The 22,634-nt window shown below is 41.7% G+C and overlaps 1 long non-coding RNA gene across 1 annotated transcript; it reads right to left on the bottom strand.

Annotated features, from left to right (window-relative positions):
• Positions 1–2,673: 2,673 nt before the first annotated feature.
• LOC146593002 (uncharacterized) lies at positions 2,674–17,116 on the bottom strand. Its single transcript, XR_014896488.1, has 3 exons — positions 16,592–17,116; positions 4,456–5,030; positions 2,674–3,757 (listed from the first exon to the last, which is right to left on the bottom strand). It is a non-coding gene; the product is annotated as an uncharacterized LOC146593002 (long non-coding RNA).
• Positions 17,117–22,634: the final 5,518 nt, after the last annotated feature.

Below are 22,634 nucleotides of genomic sequence, written 5' to 3'. Positions count from 1 at the left end.
TCTGAGCCATTTAAGATGACACCTCTACGATACAAGTAACTGTTTAAGCGCTACCTGCACTCCTACATGGCTGGCTRGAACACAGATGCTCTGAGGTGCAGGAAGCTGTTTGTTTGCTAAATTATCAGCTGCAGAGCTTTCCCATGCTCTGCTCTCGCGTGTAGCTATTATAGAAACAGATAGAAAGGAAAATACTTTTTGGACCGACTTCTAGAGTCCCATTTTCAAAYAGCCATGATTTGCATGCGCGCACTCTCATTTCCATCCATTATAGTCTTACATGTTCTCACAGGCCTGCAGAGTTGAAACAAAAATTACTTTGTTTGCTGCTTCAAAATTAACCCAAGTCTCCACCTTAGTTATAATTAAACGCAGATGCAGAATAAGCYAAGACAAGCCCCAGACCTGTGTGAATAATTGCTGTACAGCACCGGCAAAGGACAGTGAGTCCAAAATTAGCAGCATTACTGTAGTCCCAAATTGGCTGTTTGCCACTGAAACATTCTTTTTGCCTTTTCTCCATGCTTTKGGGCTTTATTTGGTTTGTTTTTTCTGCCAGTGGTCCAGCTGAAATGATTGCAGTGTTTATTTTTTTTATTTGTGAAGTGCCACTGAATTCCTAGGTACCTAGGGATTTTGTTTTATTTTTAAGCCTTTAAAAACTTATGGCTTGTGTCTCCTCTCAAGGAACTCTGTGCCTCAGAAAAGATTCTCTTCCAGCACTAAACTGGAGCAGCTGAGCTGACTGGGAGCACAGGTCAAGCTGTGGCTGCCRTTGCATCTGCCTTGCAGCTAAGAAGGTGACACCAGCAGACTCCTGCATGCAGGCTAAAGAAAGCAAGCCTGTGTACTCCCATCCTTGCAGAAAACCTCCAGTAGCGGCACTTCAATAGCGCCATAGTCTTGCCAGACCAAAAGCATTTAATGAGAGGTCAGCAGCAGGCGTGTTCGCTGAGAAACCATCCTGCCTCTCTCGAGGCAGTGGAACTTGGAAGAGCAGAACCCCAAGGGCTCAGCCAAACATTTCCCTCAGCCCAAGYGTCTAAATGCAGGGCTTTACCTGCTAGGGATCACCAGGGCAGCCTGCAGGAGGCAGCATTTCAGAACTCTCCATTTCATTCTCTGCTTGAGTGACAAAGCAGAATTGCSATCTCTAACCTGGATGCAAGATGTACGTTGCACTTGAGAGACTCCAGTGCGAGGGGACACTCAGTGCAGGGAACAGTGTGCTCACAGCAGAAGGCSGTGCTCTCCAAGAGGCAATGCGGCTGAGTGAGCCATGCAAAGCTGGGGAAAATCAGCCGAGCTTTGCCCAAGCGGTGCTTTGTGATCAGGAAAAAATCAGCAGTTTGTATGTCATACCGATTTATTAGGATGACTTCAACGGCAAATGTTACTCCCACATCATCTTTTCATTCAACGCCATAAAAACATTCACAGTCAAAAATTCTGCATTCTCAGGAGAAAGATCTCTACCTTGGAAGAAAAACCTAAGTTTTACAAGATATTTTAGTGCTAAGTCAGCTCAATTAGCAGTCTGTAGTTGGCTTCAACAGGCCCTCCCAGAAGCTGTAACATTCCTTACTTGTTTATAAGCTGCAATAAGAGTACCAAGAACTGAATGCAGAATCAGGAAGGAGTTTGAATTCCTTTCTGATTTGCACAAAAATTGGGAAACTTGCAACAGAAAAGATTAGGAGAGAAAACCTGTGTCTTTGTAATTACATATGGGCAAGTGAATAAGAACAAGATGAAGTRGCATAGAGAACTTGTGGTAGAATAACTAAAGAACTACTTACAGTTGGTAATGAAGTAAAATTTGTAAGTACTTTCCCAAGAGATGTGTTAATGTCATTGTTTTAAGACCAAAAGTAGTGATCTATCAATAGCTAGAAATCCCAAATTATTATATATCTCTGGAATTAATGCTCTAGTTATGTACCTTTCTGACATAGATTCCTAGGGATACAGATTTTACTGTATCAGTAGATACTGACTTCATTACCCTAAAATTCTCTAATCTGCTGCCAACATGCAAAATGTTATGTCAGTGGCACATTGGGAAATTACAAAAACAGTATTTTTTAAAGGGGGCTGTCCTCCTCAGTTTTCTTAAATCCAGTCCCCACCGCACAAAGTAACATCTGGTCTTCATTTTGCAGGTGTCGGGCTTTTATTTCCCTCTGGAAAAAAAGCTGCACRGCTCGTGAGGTGACTTGCCTTGTTTGTGTATATGTTACTGACTTGAAAATACAAGTTACATGGTGGATCTACAGCGCTACCAGTTACATTTTCTTACATGGCACTGCAGTGTGAGAAAGTCCTGAGAGGTGAGACACAGAGCTTGAAGGGAAATAAAATTTAATATTCATGTAAGTGCTTCTTCCTTCTCTTACTGGAAATTCCTGAGGTGATCCCCAACACTATTACTCAGAACTGTCCACTACCCAACATTCATTTAGAACTTATTCGTTAAATTCAATTTTAGCATTATTTTTTAACTTGAGTTGTACTGCATAATAAATAGGTGCTGTTTAGTCAGATTTAGCCTGCAATTTGAAATTTTMAAAGAAAAATTTCTGCAGAACCTACAAACAATCAAAATATCCTCTGCACTTTATTTTTCCAAGAGAAACATGCATTTATTTTTAAGTACAAACTGCTCGATACATCATTCCCATCCCATGCCATAGTCAAGAGAGAACTGGTGGTGGGGGGGAACAAATTTAGAAAACCATTAATAAGACTGAAACATAGTTCACTTACCAAACTATGAGAAATGTAGAAAATAAACAAGTAGTGTAAATAYGTGAAAATAAATTAGTTTTTTCAATGGCCAAAAGCAAAGGCAACTTCATTCTCATTTTAGAACGATGACTCTTCCGAAAGCTACCCTGGTCTGAGGAGAAGTGCACTCCCATGGACATAAGCTGGCTTGGTTGTAGGAGGCAGCAGTTTCAAGCAAGCTTCACTGAAGCCATCAGCAAAACTCTCACTATTTCAGGAATCCAAGACTTCGCCTCCAGATTCTCGTCTCAGCACTGATAGTCGCCTATAGCCTTTTCTGTGCACATTCCTTCACTTCTTTCTGCTCTATCYCCCCCTTCTTTCTGCTCTATCTCCCCCTTGCATCCTTCCACCCATGCTGAAAACTGTAAAACACTATAGGTTTTGCTATTGTAAGAGAAATTCAGAGTGACACTAATAGTAGCAACTGAGCAACTGCCATTATAAAATGCTAAATAAATAATGAAATATTTCATTYTAATCATAGGTCATCTCTCTTAGGTCAGAAGAAATATTCTCAATGGGAAAACGCTTCTAAAGTGAAATATGTGTTGTGAGGAAGTCTGATTTGATTTTTTAATATGAATATTAATGAGGTCAACTATAAATCACCAATCTCTGTAAAATTATTAAGAGAAAAAAAATAAAAAGAAAAGAAYAACCATTTAAGAGCGGTTTWAATTTTATAAGCTACAAAAGCAGTTTGATAACAGACTTCGCACGACAGCTTGTGTCCGGTGTAGGMGTCCTTCATTTGGAACTTGCAATATTCCACAATCTTTTAATGCAAAGTGTAAATTATTGTAGCCTTGTAGTATAAACCTGCCTCTCTGTTTTTATTCTGCATGCTAGCAGTGTCACATTAGTGTCACTGATATATCATTTTGACAAGGTCATTTCACCGTTGCAGTAAACCCACTGGATAGTGACTCTTGCTGTGCAGAAATTTCCAGAAAATCTCCTTTATACCCTGGGAAATATAATTTTACTTCTTAATGATTGAAAATGCTTATTTGGAAAACCTGAAGCCTTTGACAYATTTTTTTTTAAAGGATGTAAAACCTCAATAGTCACAATTCCTGTCTTTAGCTCTGTGTTTCCATAAAGTATTAAATATTCAGTAACTTTTCTCAGATCGAGTGTGCCTAAAATATTAAAAGTTTCAAAATACACATAGAGCAGCCCTTAAGAAAAAAAAAAAAAAAAAAAAAAAAAAAGAAATCCTACACAAAGCCTTGCTCTCTCTTTAGACATCTCAAAGCAGATGTTTGTTTATGAGCTCCATTTGGTGTTGCCTGTAGGACTGGCTTCCTCTCCCTCTTATTTTCCCTCTTTCCCCCCTTCTCCTCCCTCCCCTTCCTGATTTCCGACCTCTCTGCTTATTAGAAAGCAGTGTGCAATCAAAACCGATCCAATGCTAATTTCCATTCCAGTTTTACCCCCTCTCCTCTTTCTCCTTCCCCTCTATTTTTTCTTTGTTAARTGTTTCTGATATTTACTTTACTGGCAATTTAAGTGTCTGCAGAAATTTGGAATAACAGTGACACATAGTCTGGCTCAGCAGGAAATACATAGGGTTACACMGCTGATAGGAGAATTAAAATTGCTTTGGCTACAAGCCAGTGACACACAGAAAGGAAATGCAGGCGTTCCTGTCCAGAAACCTACCCCAGAAACAGGTGGGTTGCAGGAGACGGGCCTCCATTCTAGTTTTGAAAGTCTGTTAAGCATTCGGTTGTTACTATTACCCACGCTGCTGGGAAGCGGCTCGTCTTATTTTGTGCCGCGCTGAATAAAGCTCAGCATCTTCCCTCCGTCTTTATGAGGCGGCGCTGCTGCTGGGACAGCAGGCTCAGCGAGGCGTGATGGCAGCACAAGAGGACCAACTGCAGCAAAAGACTTTCGGATTGGGAAATATTTTGTTAGAGAAAAGGGAGAGGTTGGGAGAGGGCAGAGAGGGGAGAATGAGGCGGAGAAGGGGAAAGGGACAAAGATGCCTGGTAGGTATTCACCGCGTCCTGAACCGCTCAATAGGGTATTGTCCCTGGGCAGGGGTCCCGCTGGCTGCCGGGGGCCGGCGCTGCTTCCCTCGAAGGTGGCCAGCTGGTAGGTGGCTTGGGGGGCCCGAGGTGGCCCGGGAGGCACTGCCCCCTGCAGCTAGGGAAACTTGGAGCGTCTTGCCCAAAATCCGCCTGCAGCTCGGGCTGTGTTTATTCAGGCCCCGACGGCCAGCTGTCAGCAGCCTGTGAATRAGGAGAGATTTTTTAATGGTGGCGCTTTCAACCATAATGATCAGTTTGCATCGCTTTCCATTTTCAAAGCTATTTTTTTTTTTTTTGCAAGGAAAAAGGCTGAAACATTTCTTTAATGAAATGTGAAGCTCAAGACTCTCCTTTGCGTGTGTGCCTCCSTCTCCACCCCCAACTGGAGGAGCTCATTATCATGGGCTTTTCAGGCCCACAAAGACAGGCTCTGCTAATACTCCACAGCACCTTTCACATGCTCATTCTCGCCTTTTTTATTTTTATTTTTTTTTTTTTTAGTCGAGTTTCAGCAAATGATCTGGGGGGAGYATTTCTTATTTAGGCTTTAGGAGAGAGCGAAGGACGAAGGGAGATTACTTTAGATCAAGGGAAGTGGTAAAGCTTTTACTTAACTATAAGCATATGATTATGCTTACTGAAACCACTGGAAATACGATATACCTGCTGGGGGCCTGAGTTTTCTTCCCAGCTCAGTCATTCCACATTGCCAGTACTGCAATTTCCCCACATGGGAAATGGGGCAAGCAGCACTTGCCTCCTTTAGACAATGTTATGTGCCTAAAAAAACTTGATAAATTTACTACCCCTGTGGGTAAAGTCAGCACTAAGTTCAACCACTTTACTGGGTCAGTTCCTTTCAGCATAAGAGATGGGTAGGAGATGGAAAAATGTAAACTGAATACAACTGAACCATGTAAAATTTATTTGAAGAGAATAAAGAAAAAGAATTTTGAAGTTGGTGTCCTGATGGCAAGCAATACTGCCATCATTTTTATCGCATTTGCTAACATAGGACATCATTGAGAGACCATTGAAACTGAGAAGAGGAGCCCAACAAGACCCATAGAGCTTGTTCCACAGAGATACCCAGTTGTTGATATGTAGCAGGCAAATGGCAGCTATGAGATGTGCAAAATTAGAGGCCTTTTCCAACTTAGCGGCAAGCTGGGGCAAAATAGTTCYGTGCTCTTGCTGTTAATTGAAGTAGATCCCCAAAGTTGAGACTTGAAAGCTTAATGGTTAGTTCTGCAGCACCCCTGCATCTTGTTCCTCCTGTGAGATCCAACCAAGATGCTACACGCTCCAGCGTTATCCTCAGTAAAAGGAGAAAGTGGGATGACTCAGAATAAGACCTGCAACAGCTAGTGAGCTGAGCAGGAAGAAACCTAACATGAGATTCACAGAATTACGGAAYGGTTGAGGTTGGAAGRGACCTCTSGAGATCATSTAGTCCAACCTTCCTGCTCAAGCAGGGTTACCTAGAGCATGTTAGACAGGGTTGCATCCAGGCAGGCCTTGAAGATCTCCAGAGAAGGAGACTCCACAACCTCTCTGGGCAACCTGTGCCAGTGCTCCGTCACTCTCACAGTGAAGAAATTCCCCCTCATGTGCAGGTGGAACTTCCTGTGAAGAACTTTTTGCCYATTGCCTCTTGTCCTGTCACATGGGACAACTGAAATGAGTTTGTCCCTGTCCCCTTCACACCCTCTCTTCAGGTACTTATACACATTGATAAGATCCCCTTATCAATGTCTTCTCTTCTCCAAGATAAACTGGCCCAGTTCTCGCAGCCGTTCCTCATAGGGCAGATGCTCTGATCATCTTTGTAGCCCTTTGCTGGACTCTCTCCAGTAGCTCCATATCTCTCTTGTACTCGGGAGCCCAGAAATGGACACAGTACTCGAGATGAAGCCTCACCAGGGCTGAGTAGAGGGGTAGGATCACCTCCCTTGACCTGCTGGCAACAGTCTTCCCAATGCTCCCCAGGATACCATTGGCCTTCYTGGCCACAARGGCACATTGCTGGCTCATGGTCAACTTGTCATCCACCAGCACTCCCAGGTCCTTCTCTGCAGAGCTGCTCTCCAGCAGGTCAGCCCCCAGCTTGTACTGGTGCCTAGGGTTATTTTTCCCAAGGTGACAATGCTGAGCAGGGACATTGGACTAGATGATCTCCAGAGGTCCCTTCCAACCTTACTGATTCTATGATTCTCCCTAAGTGCAGGACCCTGCACTTGCCCTTGTTGAATCTCATGAGGTGCCCCTCTGCCTAATTCTCCAGCCTGTCCAGGTCTGTCTGAATGGCAGCACAGTCCTCTGGTGTGTCAGCCACTCCTCCCAGCTTGGTATCATCAGCAGACTTGCTGAGGAGGCACTCTGTCCCCTCATCCAGGTCACTGATGAAGAAGTTGAACAGGATGGGACCCAGTACTGAGCCCTGGGGGACACCACTAGCCACAGGCCTCCAACTGGACTCCACACCACTGATGATGACTCTTTGAGCTCTGCCTTTCAGCCAGTTCTCAATCCACYTCACTGTCCACTCCTCTAACCCACACTTCCTGAGCTTCTCTAGGAGGATGTTATGGGAGACAGTGTCAAAAGCCTTGCTGAAGTCAAGGTACACAACGTCCACTGCTCTTCCCTCATCTACCCAGCCACTCATTCCACCATGGTAGGCTATCAGATTGGTTAAGCAGGATTTCCCCTTGCTGAATCCATGCTGACTACTCCTGATCACCTTCTCATCCTCCAYATGCCTGGAGATGACATCCAGAATGAGCTGTTCCATCACCTTTCCAGGGATGGAGGTGAGGCTGACYGGCCTMTAGTTGCCTGGGTCCTCCTTCTTGCCCTTTTTGAAGACTRGAGTGACAYTGSYTTTCTTCCAGTCCTCAGGCACCTCTCCAGTTCTCCAGGACCTTTCAAAGATGAKGGAGAATGGCTTGGCAACAACATCYGCYASCTCCCTCAGTACCTGTGGGTGCATCCCATCCAGAYCCATGKATTTGTGGATGTCYAGCCTGCCCAGGAGGTCTCTAACCCTATCCTCCTCAACCAAAGAGAAGTCTACCCTTCTCCAGACTTCCTCCCTCACGTCCAGGCTMTGGAATTCTTGGGYGCTGCCCTTAGCAGTGMAGACTGAAGCAAAGAAGGCATTCAGTAATTCTGCCTTCTCTGTATCCCTTGTCACCAGGGTCCCMGCCCCATTCAGTAGCAGGCCACATTTTCCCCAGTCTTYGTCTTGCTACTGATGTATTTGAAGAAGCCCTTCCTATTGTCTTTAACATCCCTTGCCAGACTTGATTCCAAATGGACCTTAGTCTTCCTTGTCACATCTCAGGATACTCAGACAATATGCTTATAAAAAGAATTCTTATTGCAATTCTTATTGCAAAGAGAGTATGACAAACACCAAGAAGGACAAACACCTGGCTCCCAGCTGTGGAGACTGGTTAGAAAAATCAGCTCCTGTCGTGTAAAATGGGGGAATTCAGGCAGACAGCAGAGACATGGTCATTGTGCATTTGCTTGCTGGTATCTGATGGCCCTCATTGAGAAAAAACATTCCTCTGAGTAGTGGACAGCCATTCTTGTTTTACAGGAACTGCTAATACTTTTCATRATGGCCAGATTATATTCATCTGTAAATGAAAACTAATTAAGCACTTGCTGAGGCGTAGTGATTTTGATAGAGATGTTCACATGCTTAAAATTTGTGACCTGATATTAGTTTGTTGAATCACAACTGCACACAAAATGAATTGAGACAAAACGTTGCATCCAGCTGCCTTTCCACTTCCCTCTCTGTGGGCTGATATGAATCCAGAACAACTTAAGACTGCTTGAATTTATGCCTATGATTGATCAAATTTAACAAAGGATTATATATGTGTACAGTATCAAGAGTATCTTGTACACTTCACCCTTCCTTTTCTGCTGCATTAAATCTCAAATCACAAGCTGAACCTCCCATGTTATGAGGTGTACCATAGAAAACACTCATGTTATACTGGAGAATGGAGCTTACTGGTTTTACACTACAAAAACTTTTCTACAATTAAAGCTTTATTGGCCTAAGTGACAGTTTTTAAATTATTAACTTATTTCTTCTTTCTGTTTCTTTTGAGAAAACAGAAATTTGAAACGTAAGCCCAACCTTTCTCCAGACAACCAAAGAATGAGAAAAGTCACACCAATAGACAGTGTGAAGAAAATCAGCTGTTGGTCTCAGAAAAAGAGAAGGAGCTTCTGATCAATTAGAGTGAGAGGCAGGCAACCCAAGAGTCACGGCCACTTTCATTTATTACTTCTCCACAGCTAATGTTTGTGTACAATAAATCCTTTAAATTTAACAGCTTGGAGGAGAAGTGCCTCTTGGAACTTTTTTTTTGTTTGTTTTTTTTTGTTTGTTTGTTTTTTGTTTTGTTTTTTGTTTTTTTGTTTTTTCTGCTATCAACCCCCTCCAAACGAGAGGTTGCAAGAGGCTGAAAKAAACTGATGAGGGCCCCACTGCTGCTCCTCACCAAGCTACAGGGAGGCGGCAGGAAAAGTGAGCGGGAGGGCGAGGGGTGCAGGGGAGCATGGAGCAGCTGGGGTCAGACTGGGGAGCTCAGCCCTCATTCCACCTCGGCACAGGCGCCACGATGCTAAACACCCTGAACAGAGGCTGCTGGAGCTCTTTTTTTCCCACACGTGGAAAAGCACATAGGGAACAGGCTGTCCTGTAGAAACTGGAGACTGAGAAGACCAATTAAGTTATTCAGTCCAGYTCCCAGAGGCCAATTCAAAGACTGCTTTCTACCTCCCTCCCTCCCTCTCTCTCTCCTAGATTCTCTATTGTTTTTTTCCAGTATAATTTTAGAAATCCCGAGTGACAGCRCTTTCATTATTTCCCTAGAGAGACTACTCCACAATCTAATATATTTCACTGYCAAGAAGATTTTCTTGAAATTCATCTTAAAATTTCACTTCTAATTTCACTCTGTTTACCCAGAGTTATATGTAGTATGCTCTGCTAAATGATGATTATTAATTATACTTTAAAAGTTMTTCTCTGTTTCCCAAAAGTTAGAGTTTCACAATATCCTGCCTTTGTCATAATTTAGCCAGTAAGTTTTATTGTGACTTGTTTTCAGTTAAGGCCTTCCTGAATTGTGCTGATCCCCTTTGGGCACCTATTCTGTACACAATATATCTGCTATAGTGAGGTAATATTCTAGATGATGGTTCTTAGACAACCCTGATGCATAAAATTATTCCCCTACCTCYGCAATACATTGACTGTTTGGGGGCATTTTTGTTTCATCCACTCATACTTCAAACTGATTTCTCCTAATTTCATTGATCATGTTCACCGCTGAGTGTCTGTCATTAACAACAATTCTCCAGTCCTTTTCTTTATGTGTTTGGAAGTATATTTCCTAGTGTCCATCATATTTTTATAATTCAGTCTCATTTTCTTATATATATTTATGTTTCTAAATGATCATCATTTATGCTATTTCTCTGTCCTTAATTCTCCTATATGAATTCCTTCATATGTAAGAATATTTATATAAGTCATGACTAGACTCTCTATGTCCTGTGGTGTACTACAGAGTATTAACTACTATAAACACTACTTTGTTTTTTATCTACTGTCTTTTATAACTTTCATTATACTTTTTCTGTGTAAGAATAGCTCAGTTACATATTAAAAAAGACTTCAGGAAATGGATGATGTTCTGATGGAGCATCCAGACCCAAGTCATGTCATTTGAATAAAGCAATCAATCTTCCTTGGCCAAATTCTTTTGGTTTTTGTTTGGTTTTTTGGGTTTTTTTTCTCCCAAAATTTGAAGTATTTACAAGGATCTCTCTCTTGATTATTTGCAAAAGTTGTATTTACCTTCCTTCTCAAGATTTTTGTGCCTTTTACCATCCTACAGTTTTTTTCAAAAGTAGTTGTCATCTATGGAGCAGCATTATYAGCTAATTCTCTTCATATGCTACCACATACTGTTATCTGGACTTGCTGACTTGCTTAGGATGATGTTTTCATAGGCTTTTCTTTCCTCCTTCAAGAAAGTGTCAGGAAAAAAAAAGTCATTCTGATTTGTCAGCTTGTCTTATTCTAACAAAATTCTGCTTTGGCAAAATGTCTTTTTTGGACAGTGGGTTCGTAATCTCTTTTGACAGTCATTGAAGGTAGACGGTGTTAATATGAATGACTTTACCTTTTATAAATGCCACCTGTGTTATCAACACTGATGCAAAGGTGACATAATTTTCTTGAAGACTCCATTAGGTTTTTATGCTCTTGGCAAGCAGCTCTGCTTTGATGATTAGACGTAGTAACTCTTCTTTTAAACAAGATACCTCAAATATTTGTCTCGACTCTAGCGTGGGGGCTGCATAACCGACATAAAATAGTTGATTTAACTTAAGGTTGTTGTGTTAATGATCTGAGATTTCTTTCTGCATTTAGCTGTTTAAGCACAACACTTTAATTATGGATACATAATCATCAGTAGCTATAATGACACATTGTAGGTGATGCTGTCAAATAGGACGAGCCTGCTCCTACTCTTTCAAAGCCTTTGTGATCACACAGTCCCTATTGTACAGCACCTTTCATTCAGTACTAGGTTACACTAAACCCTTTCTCTTTGACAGCTCTCTTTTTATCAGAAGATTTATTTACTCCCCCCAAAAGTTTTCAACTCATCATCATGTTTCTTGGAAGCCACCTATTTTTGTCTTCTCAACAGTAACTGTTACAGCAGCCTCTACAATAAAAGCCCAGATGAGGAGCTCTCAAAAAGATGGAGACTAAATCTACAAGAGGATTTACCTACCTCAGATGGCCAATATTCTAGGTCCTAAATGCAAACATACAGGTACATGGGATTTCCTCATGTATGTGGACAGATTTTAGATCTCTATATTTTTAGGTAGCAGCTGAGAGAACATACTGAAGATCCATATTTTAATTCAGTCACTTAAATTCCACTTTAGGAAGCTAAGTTCTTTTACGGCTTTGGCTCTGATTGACTAATTAGACAAGACAGAGGAAGGAAGTATTACCCTCATTTTACAAACGAGGAATTCAAGTACAGAGAGATTAAATGCTTCGCCTAAGGAAATGTAAGAAACTTGAGGCAGAGTCAGGAAGGCCCATTTGAGCTGTGCTTCAGATCTAGATCTCCTTAGTCTCTGATTCCAGCGTCTTAACAAAAAGGCCATTCTTCCTCTCTGCTCTCAGCTATGTCTGCTTGCAAACACTCCCAAAATGGATGTTTTCAGACCATAATTGTGTTGACTATTTCATTGGTGCATTTTCTAGTGAAATTATTTTTTCTTCTCTTTTACATARGTTTTTATATCATGACAATCCCCCTGGTTTGCAAGTGCCATCYGATAAAGCCTTCAGCAACATAGCTAACATCTGTCACAAGCTGTTTATATCTTCATTTTCACCTCAGGGAAGGAGTGTTGTTTTGGTAAGATTTTTGCAAACACATGTGCTGCCAGGTATTTACATTAGAAAAGGCAGGCAAAGGTGAAAGTGCACTTTGTGCTGCCAACTGTGGCAGTGAGGTTAGTGACAGGCTTTAGTCTCTTTGGAAGTTTGTTCCCAGCAGGGCTGACTCAAGCCTTTGCAGCAGCATATACAAAATCAAATTTTGCACTTCCAAGGAAGCAGTGTCAGAGCTGGGCAGCTTCTGYTGCGGGAAGGAAAGGTGAGAAAAGCAAAGCTGGGAAGCAGAGCCAAGGAAGGCCATAGAGAATTGGCATGGCTCTGCAAATAGGAAACTACCACTGCTGGTTTTGACCTCACCCTCCAGCAGCAGCTTCTTCCTCCYGTGCTGAAGCGTCCCAGSAACAGCAGCAGCAGCAGCTGGCTTCCTGCGGGTCTGGCACAGCAGGGTCTTGGTCATTTTGCTGCCAGTAGAAATCTGCCGCCTTGCACAAGCGCCAGTTTTGCCTTTCTTCAAACTCATCCTGTGACTGGCCTCACAGTCTCTGAGTCTCCCAAGGACAAGCTTCTCCCATCCTTGCAGAGGAAAAGTGAAGTCATCAACAACTGCTTTCACCGCCGAGATCCAGGGAAACTACCTAGGGCCTATGCTATAGACCATCTGGCTGAGGTCTTCAACTTGATTTAAAATCCCCCAAGCAGGCAGGGCAAAAATCAGAGGTAAATGCCTGATGTGCTTGGTAGCCTGCATTGCTGAGGAGACCTGCTATAGCATTTGCTGCTCGTTGGTGTTTCCAAGGTATATCGCATTGCTGCAGTCCAGCCAAGAAGCAATGAAGACATAAATAACTGAGGGTAGGTCATCACCAGCCAGATGGCAGACTCTCCCAGTCAATCAGAGATGAAAGAAAACATTACTCATAGGATCTGGCATCTGTGCAGCGGTGGAAAAACTGACAGGAATCTCAACCACTTCCAGCGTGYTGGAAGCAGGGGCAATGCCATCGTCCAGATGGGACTTGGGAAGTCCTGGGGTGCCTGGCTCTAGGCAGGAATGTCTCCCTGATGGCAAAAAGTTTGCAGGTCATTGGACTTCAGCAGCAGCCACAACTTTTTAAGGCTTCCAGGTTTACCGATGGAAACCAGGGAATACAGATCCTGGAGCCACTGGGCTCTGGTTAACTCTTCTGGCTTTTAGGTGGCAAAGAGTCTAAAAAACTTAATATGGTAGGGCTGGAAATCTGGCTCTTTAGCTGCCCAATGCAATCCAAAAGGTGAGCTTTCTTATAARCCCCACTAACTATTCACCCAAAGTTTGGCCAAACTTGGTCTGTTATCACAAAATATCTCAGGTTCWATTAAAGGGTATTTTCTAATAAAATATAGTTTTACTTAAAAAAAAAAAAGTTCATTGATCTTTGTATTGACTAGTCTAGTTTTATAATGTATTTAGTCCTACAATTAACTTTTGCTAGCTTCTCAGTAAACTCAGAGGTACAGTGCTGGGTGCCAGCTGGCTAGAAAAGAGGTCGACAAAGTAGATTTTTTTGGCATTGGACTAACAGATGCTCCAAGAAAGGCGTTTCCTCTTTTCAAATATCGCATTGGCAGTTTCAGTCAGGAGTGGCACCAGCTGTTGAGCATTTTCTTTCACAAGCTGAGGAAGGGCATAGGCCAATTCACATGTCTCAGGTTGCAGCTCTGTGAGGGTGTCTATTACTTCCTGATGAATGAATGTGCTGAATTCAGGGAATATAGGTGGGTTGTTTGTTGGTGGGTGGGAAGGAGCAGGTCTATGCCATATGAAAAGCCTTTGAATATGCATGATCTTTCCAGCAAAGYAGGAGAATGGGTCCTTTGCTGTGCTTAGCATTCAGCTCGGTTACAAGTCACAGTCATTCAAGTTTGGTGAAGTATTTTATCACGGTGAATAGCAATCTGGGGCAGGATTTGATAGTTTCTTTAGAGGTGAACAAGAAGGCTCTCTTGGCCTAGTCGCTAATATTCAAGATAATACTTTCCTTCCTTCCCTCCTGGCTTTTTATGCTAAACGAGACTTCTGTCAGTCCTTTAAAGGTAAACATGGCAGGGGACTGCAATACTGAGGTACAAGGGAGGCAAAGCTGGTTCCAAATTGTCTTTATTGTTTTACCTCTAAACAGGAACWGAAATTTTTCAAATTCCTATAAACAAGTTGAAAATGGTAATCTGCATAGACCTAGCTCCCTCCATAATTCAGACGGATCAAACAAATCAGATAAATACATATAGACAGACTGATTTTGTTTCAGTTGAACTGGAAGTTTACAGTATTAATGCTGTGATACAAKACAGTTTTTCTTTCTACTTGTTAGGAAAACCGTGCTCTGACATTTCTAACATAGATAAATCATGCAGSTGTTCTTCCTAATATGATTTCCATCAAAGCTTTGTACAGAAAACGTGAGGCCTTTATTATGTGATTAAAAAAAAAATGTTTTCAGAGACCGTACTTTTTTAGTTAAAAATGTCCACACAACAACTTTGACCATCATTCCATCCCCAGCTGAACCCTCAAGCTGGCACATGAAGGATACAGTAAGTGACAATGAGGCTGAACTGGATCCCATTCTAACCAGTAGCAAGTCTAATGCTGACTTAGGCTGTATGTCAGGAGTACCTCATTGCATCTTCACTGTGGTGTAGCGGGTTCCTTAGAAGGCCATGATTCTGCAAATACATTGTGGTAAGGGCACTCTTACATGGAAAARGTTTTGTTCTTAGACAAAGATCAAATAAAGACAGCTAATTTTTCATGTCTTCCTTCACCATCTTAATTTGGAAAATATAAGTAAATTCTAAACCAGAGAGTTCTGGAAGATCTCMGTGATTCAGAAACTGGCAGCTCTGTTAGCATGGCAGAAATCTATACTATAGACACGAGCTTCTCCTCTCCTCTTTATKCCTGTCACCTCTGCCACTGGAATCAGATACTCTCCAAATTGAAAACAGCTATCTGATCCAGAAGAGTGCATTTCCCATTAAATGCAATGAATCCTGATACAACCCCACTGGATACAAATGAACTGCAGAAAAGGAAAGAGAAAAGCTAGTTTTCAGCCTAGGTGTGGTCTTCTAATACATCTAGCTCAAGATCCATGTTGCTGGGGGAAAAAAAAAGGTCAATTCAGTGTTATTACGCCAAATATTTGACAAACCTTCCAGCCTTTCTATTGTGAAGTGTTAAGGATCTAATAGAATCAATTATTTAGTGAAACTATTGTTTTAATGAGGATCRATAATTGTTTAGAAGATATATTTTTTCTTTTAGAAGAGAATTCATTTCCCGTATGATGGGCTAGACCCACTTGCCATTGAGTATAAGCCATATGTAGCTGTGCTACAGGCACATTTATACCCAAGAGGGGTAAATGAAAGTTGAATCAGGTCCTATGTATRGGAAAACAGGCCATGGAAATTCTATTGATTTAATTGCCTCCTAAAAGATTGACATGGTCTAATTTGCTTACAGTTAAACACCATCATTTATGATAAATGGCATGATTACCTGGAGCATACAACACCAATTACCAAGCCCTCCTTTCACCCCCTCACAATGTTCTTTTATTTAATTTCATTTAAAACAACAGCAACAATCTCCAACCCTCAGAATAGCCCTTTGCTTGAAAAAATTAATTACTAGGTAAACTAATTCCAGAGCAAACTTCTGTATCTCTTTCCACATGTATATTCCATACTCAAGTACAGCACTAAACCTCTAGCCATCACTGCAATTTACTTTTTAATGGCTGGAATATTTCACCTCCCTGTTAAATATCCCCTTGCCCTTTGTTAAATTTGTTGCCTATTAAATTGCATGTCTAGCTTTGGAGCTTATGTTGGTGCACCCCTGCTGCTTTAGCTCCTTATCTCCATAGGATTTACTGTAGCATACACAGCCAGTGGATGAATTTGCACATATTTGCAGTGTGGAGCCTTGACTTTTACTGCTTGCACGTAAATGAAAAAAAAAAAAAAAAAAAGTCATTTCCTTTTCATGATCAGTAATTTATCATCACTAAAGCACTGGGAGGAAAATAGTTATCAACTTCCCATTTTAGGTTATAACTTCAAAGCAAACCTTTGATTTGAATGCCAAACACTGAATGCTGGGGAAGAGGGGGGAGAATGGGAAGAGGGAGRAAAGAGGGAAGGGAGTAGGAGGGACTGGACGTCACCTTGGGTGGTGACAGCACCCACCATCCTACAGAGAAAAACAGCACGTTAAGGTAACATCAGCCACTGGTTTCTCACTCACCTTGTTTATGCTCATTCAGGGATTAAGGGAGCGACTGTAGGAGCCTGTGGTCCAAGGCCATCCTTAACCATCCAAGCTTATTCTGACACTTGTGGAAGTGATCTTCCTTTAGGGTATGAAAYAGTCACCTGAAAAGTAAATTAAAAAGCCTACATTTCTATAGACTTTTGGAAGACTGAGTCTGTTGTACCCTTTTGATTTTTCCATGGGAAGCACTTAAGTTTGGCATGTGTTCGTGGAGGTTTCTGACAGATTTCAATTAAAATCATAGATAGCCGCTGTCATAAACAGCCCATTTTATTGCTACATGTTTTTACAGTRAGGTAGAAAATTGGATTCTCTGGCAGAGCCTGTTTAAAGGCTTTAAGCGCCTGCCTGAGCCCAGATCTCTCTGTTAGGAACCTGTTTTTCTGTTACAGTAGCACAGTTCCTCCTGGGCTCCTCCTCACTCACTCTCTCATTTTATCTTTCTCTCCCATTCTCTCTCCCTCTTTTTATACTGTATGATTCCACAACCAGCAGGCTCAAGGCTGTTTATAGAAGTGATACCTCACTATATTAGTTCCACATTGATTATGGTTGAAAATAATCACAGGAAGCAACTCATAACTCCCTCCCCTTGCCCTTAATGCAATGTAAGCACATTCTTTTTGGCTGAATGAAAAGAGGATGTTCTGTATACAAGTTATTTCCAGGCCTTGAAGACGTGCCATATAGGTGCCTTTGAGGAGTTTCTTCAGCCTATTTTTGTGTCAGACTCCTAAAACTATCATATATCAAAAGCCATGCTATTTCTTCACTCTAGACCATTGTACTGCCGAAAATACTGCTTAATCCATTTCCTCTTATAGGGGGAAGCAGGCTGTTGATTTTTCGAACGTGCACATTATTCTCATGCATTAGGCTATTCAGTAAAAATTCTTGTTAAAATATCATTAATATACATGCACTGAAAACACCTTTGCAGAGCTCTCCTAGGCTTTTAAAGCAAGCCTGAATCCAATGAGCTTTTTCCATTAGTTTCAATCAGAGCGCAATGCAGTGCCAGATTATGTTTTGCCTTGGTGTTTATTTCTACAGTAAGTAGATRTAACGTTTAATAAGACATTGGCAAGTTTTAAACTTCAAAACACAGGCCATTCCAAGCCTTGGACTGCCCATTTAGGACCCCCACTCATTTTCATGTGGTACCATCTTTCATGGGACAACACCTAAGCCTTTCCTTTCTCARCAGAGTATTATTTTTGGCATGGCAGTGCTAGGGGTAATCAAGGGGCTTGGCTGCGGCTCTGGCCCCTGTTTTTTGTGTCTTTTCTTTGCAGTGCACTTGTGCTGACATCAGGGGAAGGGGGGCTGGCTCTGCCTGCCCTCGGAGGGGCTGAGGGGTGCTGGGAGCGGGTCCACCTGCCCGGCTGGGGCTGCACTGCTGCCAGGGCCTTCCGAAAAACTGGGAATGGCAAGAGCTCCCCCTATGCTTGATGCTGCAGACTTTTTCCCCCGAAAAGCGTCTCTTCTATTCACTTCACCACCACTCCTGAAATCCACTTTTTTAAAAAAAAATTTTATATTGGTAAAGCTGTACATTTCAGGGTGCTGACAAGTCATAACTGGCATAAGCAGGGCCCATAAGTATGTATCTGACATTCACAAACAGGCAGAAAGAAAGAAGAATTACTATTTTGCTTGAGGCATTTAAAATTAGTGAGGTCATTAAAAGCTTTTATTCAAATAAATAAATTCATAAAATTGTCCAGAATTCAATAGCGCGGGATGTCTAATCAATAGTAATTCATTTTCAGGATTGCCGTCTGTTATACAAGCCAGGAATTGCAAGAGGTAAATCACTACGAACACTGCACACACAGACAGGATCCATTATATCACAGCAGGGGTCACGCTGGAATCACTTCATCTGTTTTTAAGGTTTGAAAGCCCAGGATGCAGCGGATTTTCAAACAGGCCCATCTGTGTGATATTTCTGGCTGCAGATCTCTGGTTTCCCCACCGACTGTGGTAACTAAATCTCTGTGATGTACTCCATGCCATGGGATGGATTATTTGCATTAGGCATAATCTTCTGGTGACTCTGCAGGTGTCTGTAGCCTGCAGACTGAATTGCTGGGCTGTACTTAAGCAACTTTGCTTCTAAACGCGATTTAAACTCGAAAATGGTTCAAATAGGTAGCTGAGCTCTGATGAACCCCTTCCGTGTGCTATAATCACTGCCTAACTTCATACCGAAAAGGGGCAAAGCTGGAATAGAGCCACTGTTTCTTCCGTTTTTCGCTCAGCCTTCTGAATAACAAAAACACAAATAGAAAAAAAAGAAAGAAAAACAAGAAACCAAACCCACCCCCTTTTAGCCTTGCTACTGCCTGCTACTCACCTGGATGGAATTTTCTGACAATAAATTCCAACTCATTTAAAGTTCTGTTTTTAATTCTCTTCATAGATGATTGTGAGAAATTCACTTTTATAGTTTGGAGACATTCCACCTGGAAAAAATTAGCGGTGGAAAATGATATTTCCATCTGTTAAAAAAGGGGAGGGAGTGGAGGGGGCAGGGCAGAGAATAAACGATGGTCTATGTAGATTAAGGCCAACATTTTCAAAAACAGGAACTAAAGTCAGCTTTGTGTATTCATACTCAGACACAAATAAATATATAGCACTTTGGGAAATCTTGCTAAGCACCTACTAACTCTATCTTTTCCTTTTCTTTTCTTTGTTTTTTTAACTTGTCCTCATGATTTCAGGCATAGCCAGCTGCCTAAACGTGAATGAGAGAGACTCATTCTCATCCTTCTTTGTGAAAAATTTGACCCCTATCCTATGGAGCCAGGTCATTATTTCTCTCTTACTGCGGAAGATGAAGTGCCAGCCCAGGCTGGGGCCTGTGGCACTATTCACAGAGAAAAGTTAAATATTCCAGCACACCACAGTGTTGAACTTACGTATGGTTACATACCCCTTTAACAGCAGCTTCCACAGGAAAATTATAAATCCACAAATTTCTGCTTAACATTTGTTCGCATGAAAACACATCGTGGGGAGCTGCAGGGGGGTTTGTAATCAGAATATGCAACTGATGCTGACACATCAAGTCCAGTTCCAGCAAAACTACTTAACACAGAATTATGGTCTGCTAGTACTACTGAAATGACCACCTCAATTTTCAAGGGCTAGAGCTGTGCTTTCAAGCCCTTGTTAACAGAACACAATTTATTTTAAAAGCTTTTTGGCTGCAGCCTCCCCTCCCTTCTTTGTTTCTTTTCTCACTTCCTAAAGGAATAAGGTGCGGATAATGATGAGTGTTCACTTCCTCTAAAGGTGGGTTTACTGGGAGCTGCTGTGAAGACTATCTCCTTCCTTTCATCCCCATACACAGTGACAGGTGAGACACGTGCCTGCATCTCCTCATGGTGTTTTCCCATCCCCTTAGATCAGGCCTGCGTTTGCTATGGCCCCTTTTTCCTTTCTGTACCAATGCTTTAATTATTCTCACGCAGTTTTGTTTTGCTATTGTTTTCCTGTGTTTTATGTCATGTTCTATTTACTGACTTGTGTTTTTCAGCTCTGAAGTGACATAGGAATTAAAGTAGATAGACAAAAATACCTGGATCCATGTAAGCCCATATATAATTTTCTCCATGTAAATAGCTTCACAGGGGACAGAAAGACAGCACAGATGATGTAAATTCTTGCCGAAGTGTGTAGAGCATGGTATAACAGAAGCTGTAACCTTTGGAGACAGACTCAAATACTGTACTCTCTTCTCCAGTAAAAAGTCTGCTAAATTAACTAATTTTCCTGAGAAAGGATTGAACTTTAAAAATGTATTGCAAATAATTTGGCTTTGCACTGATGCAGAAAAAGTACAACTGCACTCCTCATCACTCATCAAATCAGACTCACGTATGGATATACAGAAACACTGGTTTTCCTGCTTATGCCTGCCTATTCAGGAAAGCATCTCTCATTCAGGAAGGATGCTTAAAACTTCTTTCAAGTTTAAACACACTTTCTTGTCTCTGGCCCTTGCAGATGTGGAAACTAAAGCACAAGAGGAAATCCTGACCCAAAGAAGCTACATTCACACACATCTTCAAGTTTGAAAGACAGTTAATATGGCCTAATTTATGAGCCTTGGTTTATTATAACCTTGTGCTATTGAGCCAAGGGACTTGGTTCTATCAGGGCATCCACTGTACTTACATGAAGCAGATGTGTGAGAATTTAGCAGTTTTTGCTGCTTTTTGCTCTCAGCTGTACCCTTTTGGCATATACTTTCCGATTTTTGCTTATCATCAGAATTCACAAAGAACCTGCAAGTTCACTTCCTGCCCAGCGAAGACCTGAAACTCAGCTCTCAGTATACCCAACTTTCTCATTTTACACTTCTCACCACCCTTTACCATTAGGCATTTGATGTAAAGACTTGACACTCTGCTATCAATGAYAGAAGTATTTCAGAAAGTCTCAGAGTAATCTTCCACCCCATTTCCCCCCTGTACGATGACAACGTGCTCCTCTGTTTCTGGATTTAGCAGTATGCTTTCACTGGACAAAGCCCAAATTTCAAGGAAAAAGCCAAGGAAGGTCTGTCCTAGCTTAGCCAGCAACCTCCAGCAGCATCTGCCAGCCAGATCCCATTGGACCTCCTTCAGCAAGGCCTGTGCTGAAGAAAATGCTGATCTGCTTAATGGACCTTGATAAGTTTGTTTTCCTAAGGGGCAGGCCCACTCTGTAGCCTTGCCAACATTGGCAATGCCTGCTGGGGCATTGCAGCTGAGTTTAAAGTCAAGAAGTGGAAAAAACTTTGTCCTTCAGCACTTTGGGAGCGTAAGGGGGCAGAAGAGAAAAAGGTAACGACCCAGATGTGATCAAGGAAAAAGGAAGATGGGACAAAGAAAGAAATGGGAGAAAGAAGGAGATAGGGAATCAGAATGGCACAGAGACATAAAAACTGAAACTTGCCTGCCTTGTGAGTGGAACATATAGACACAGACAGTACAGCATCCCCTCAGCTGAAATCGATGAACAAAGAATTTCTCTTTCAGTCCTCCTCTAATATTGTATACCGCAGTGAAGACCTAACTGCAGACGAGTTGTTAATTTACTTCATTTTTTGTGTTTAATTTCCTTCTGGCTCGATGCTAATATGATTTTCATTGGTTTTCTCCTAGTTTTTCCTTGCAATATGATCTCCAAAGACATGTCACAAAATAGTTGTGGCACTGAGTTTGTGCATCATCAGAGGATCTTTAACTCTTCCTCAGAGATTTAGGCAGCAATATTTTGTCCCTCACTTTCCCTACAGCAGTAGTGTTCTGAGCCTTGTAGCACAAGCCAGACTGACTCTGCCACAGAAAATGCATGAAATGGTTTCAYTGGTCCAAATTCATATTGTAATCAAAGACCTAGGAGGAGATAGATTCAAATAATACCGCACAGACGAAATCAGTATAGAACAGGGTAAAAAACCCTAGCAAATTTGAACGATTGACTTTCTCTCTACTGTGGCTAAACCAATGCCCTCAGCACAAATACCTCTAACACGTTAAAAAAATATGAGTAGCAATACAAACTCTGTAGTCCCAAACCACCTCCCATTATAAAGACTGCATTTACTGTTGGATATCACYGTGCCATAAACACAAAGCTAGCAGTGCTTTAAGCAGGAACAAGCTTTGGTATCTTTGAATACCAGGAGGTCTTGAGATATTTAGTTACTTTTATTATGTAGCTGATTGCTAGCGGAAGATAAGGTATTTTCCATGTAAAGGCAAGGAGCAAATGAAAACAAAAACTAGCAGTGCATACAACAGYCAGTTCTATAATGTAGAGTAGAAGGGGACCTTGATGTGCTAAGTAAACCCCAACCTGGAAAGCTTTCAGAGAACCATTGTCTTTTACTTTGGAAGCAGTTGGGTTTTTTTGATTAAATAATGGCTGGACATTGATTGTGATGGAGCCATTGCCACACTTCTGTGGTATCCAGCGTGAATATAGCCATATGTTTCACTGGATCCTGAAATTATTG

Source organism: Rhea americana, unplaced genomic scaffold, assembly GCF_003343005.1.
Source record: "Rhea americana isolate MKP2758 unplaced genomic scaffold, rheAme1 scaffold_31, whole genome shotgun sequence".
Classification (NCBI taxonomy): Eukaryota; Metazoa; Chordata; class Aves; order Rheiformes; family Rheidae; genus Rhea; species Rhea americana.
The sequence above is the reverse complement of the archived record's forward strand: the minus strand, read 5'-3'. Positions and strand labels throughout refer to the sequence as shown.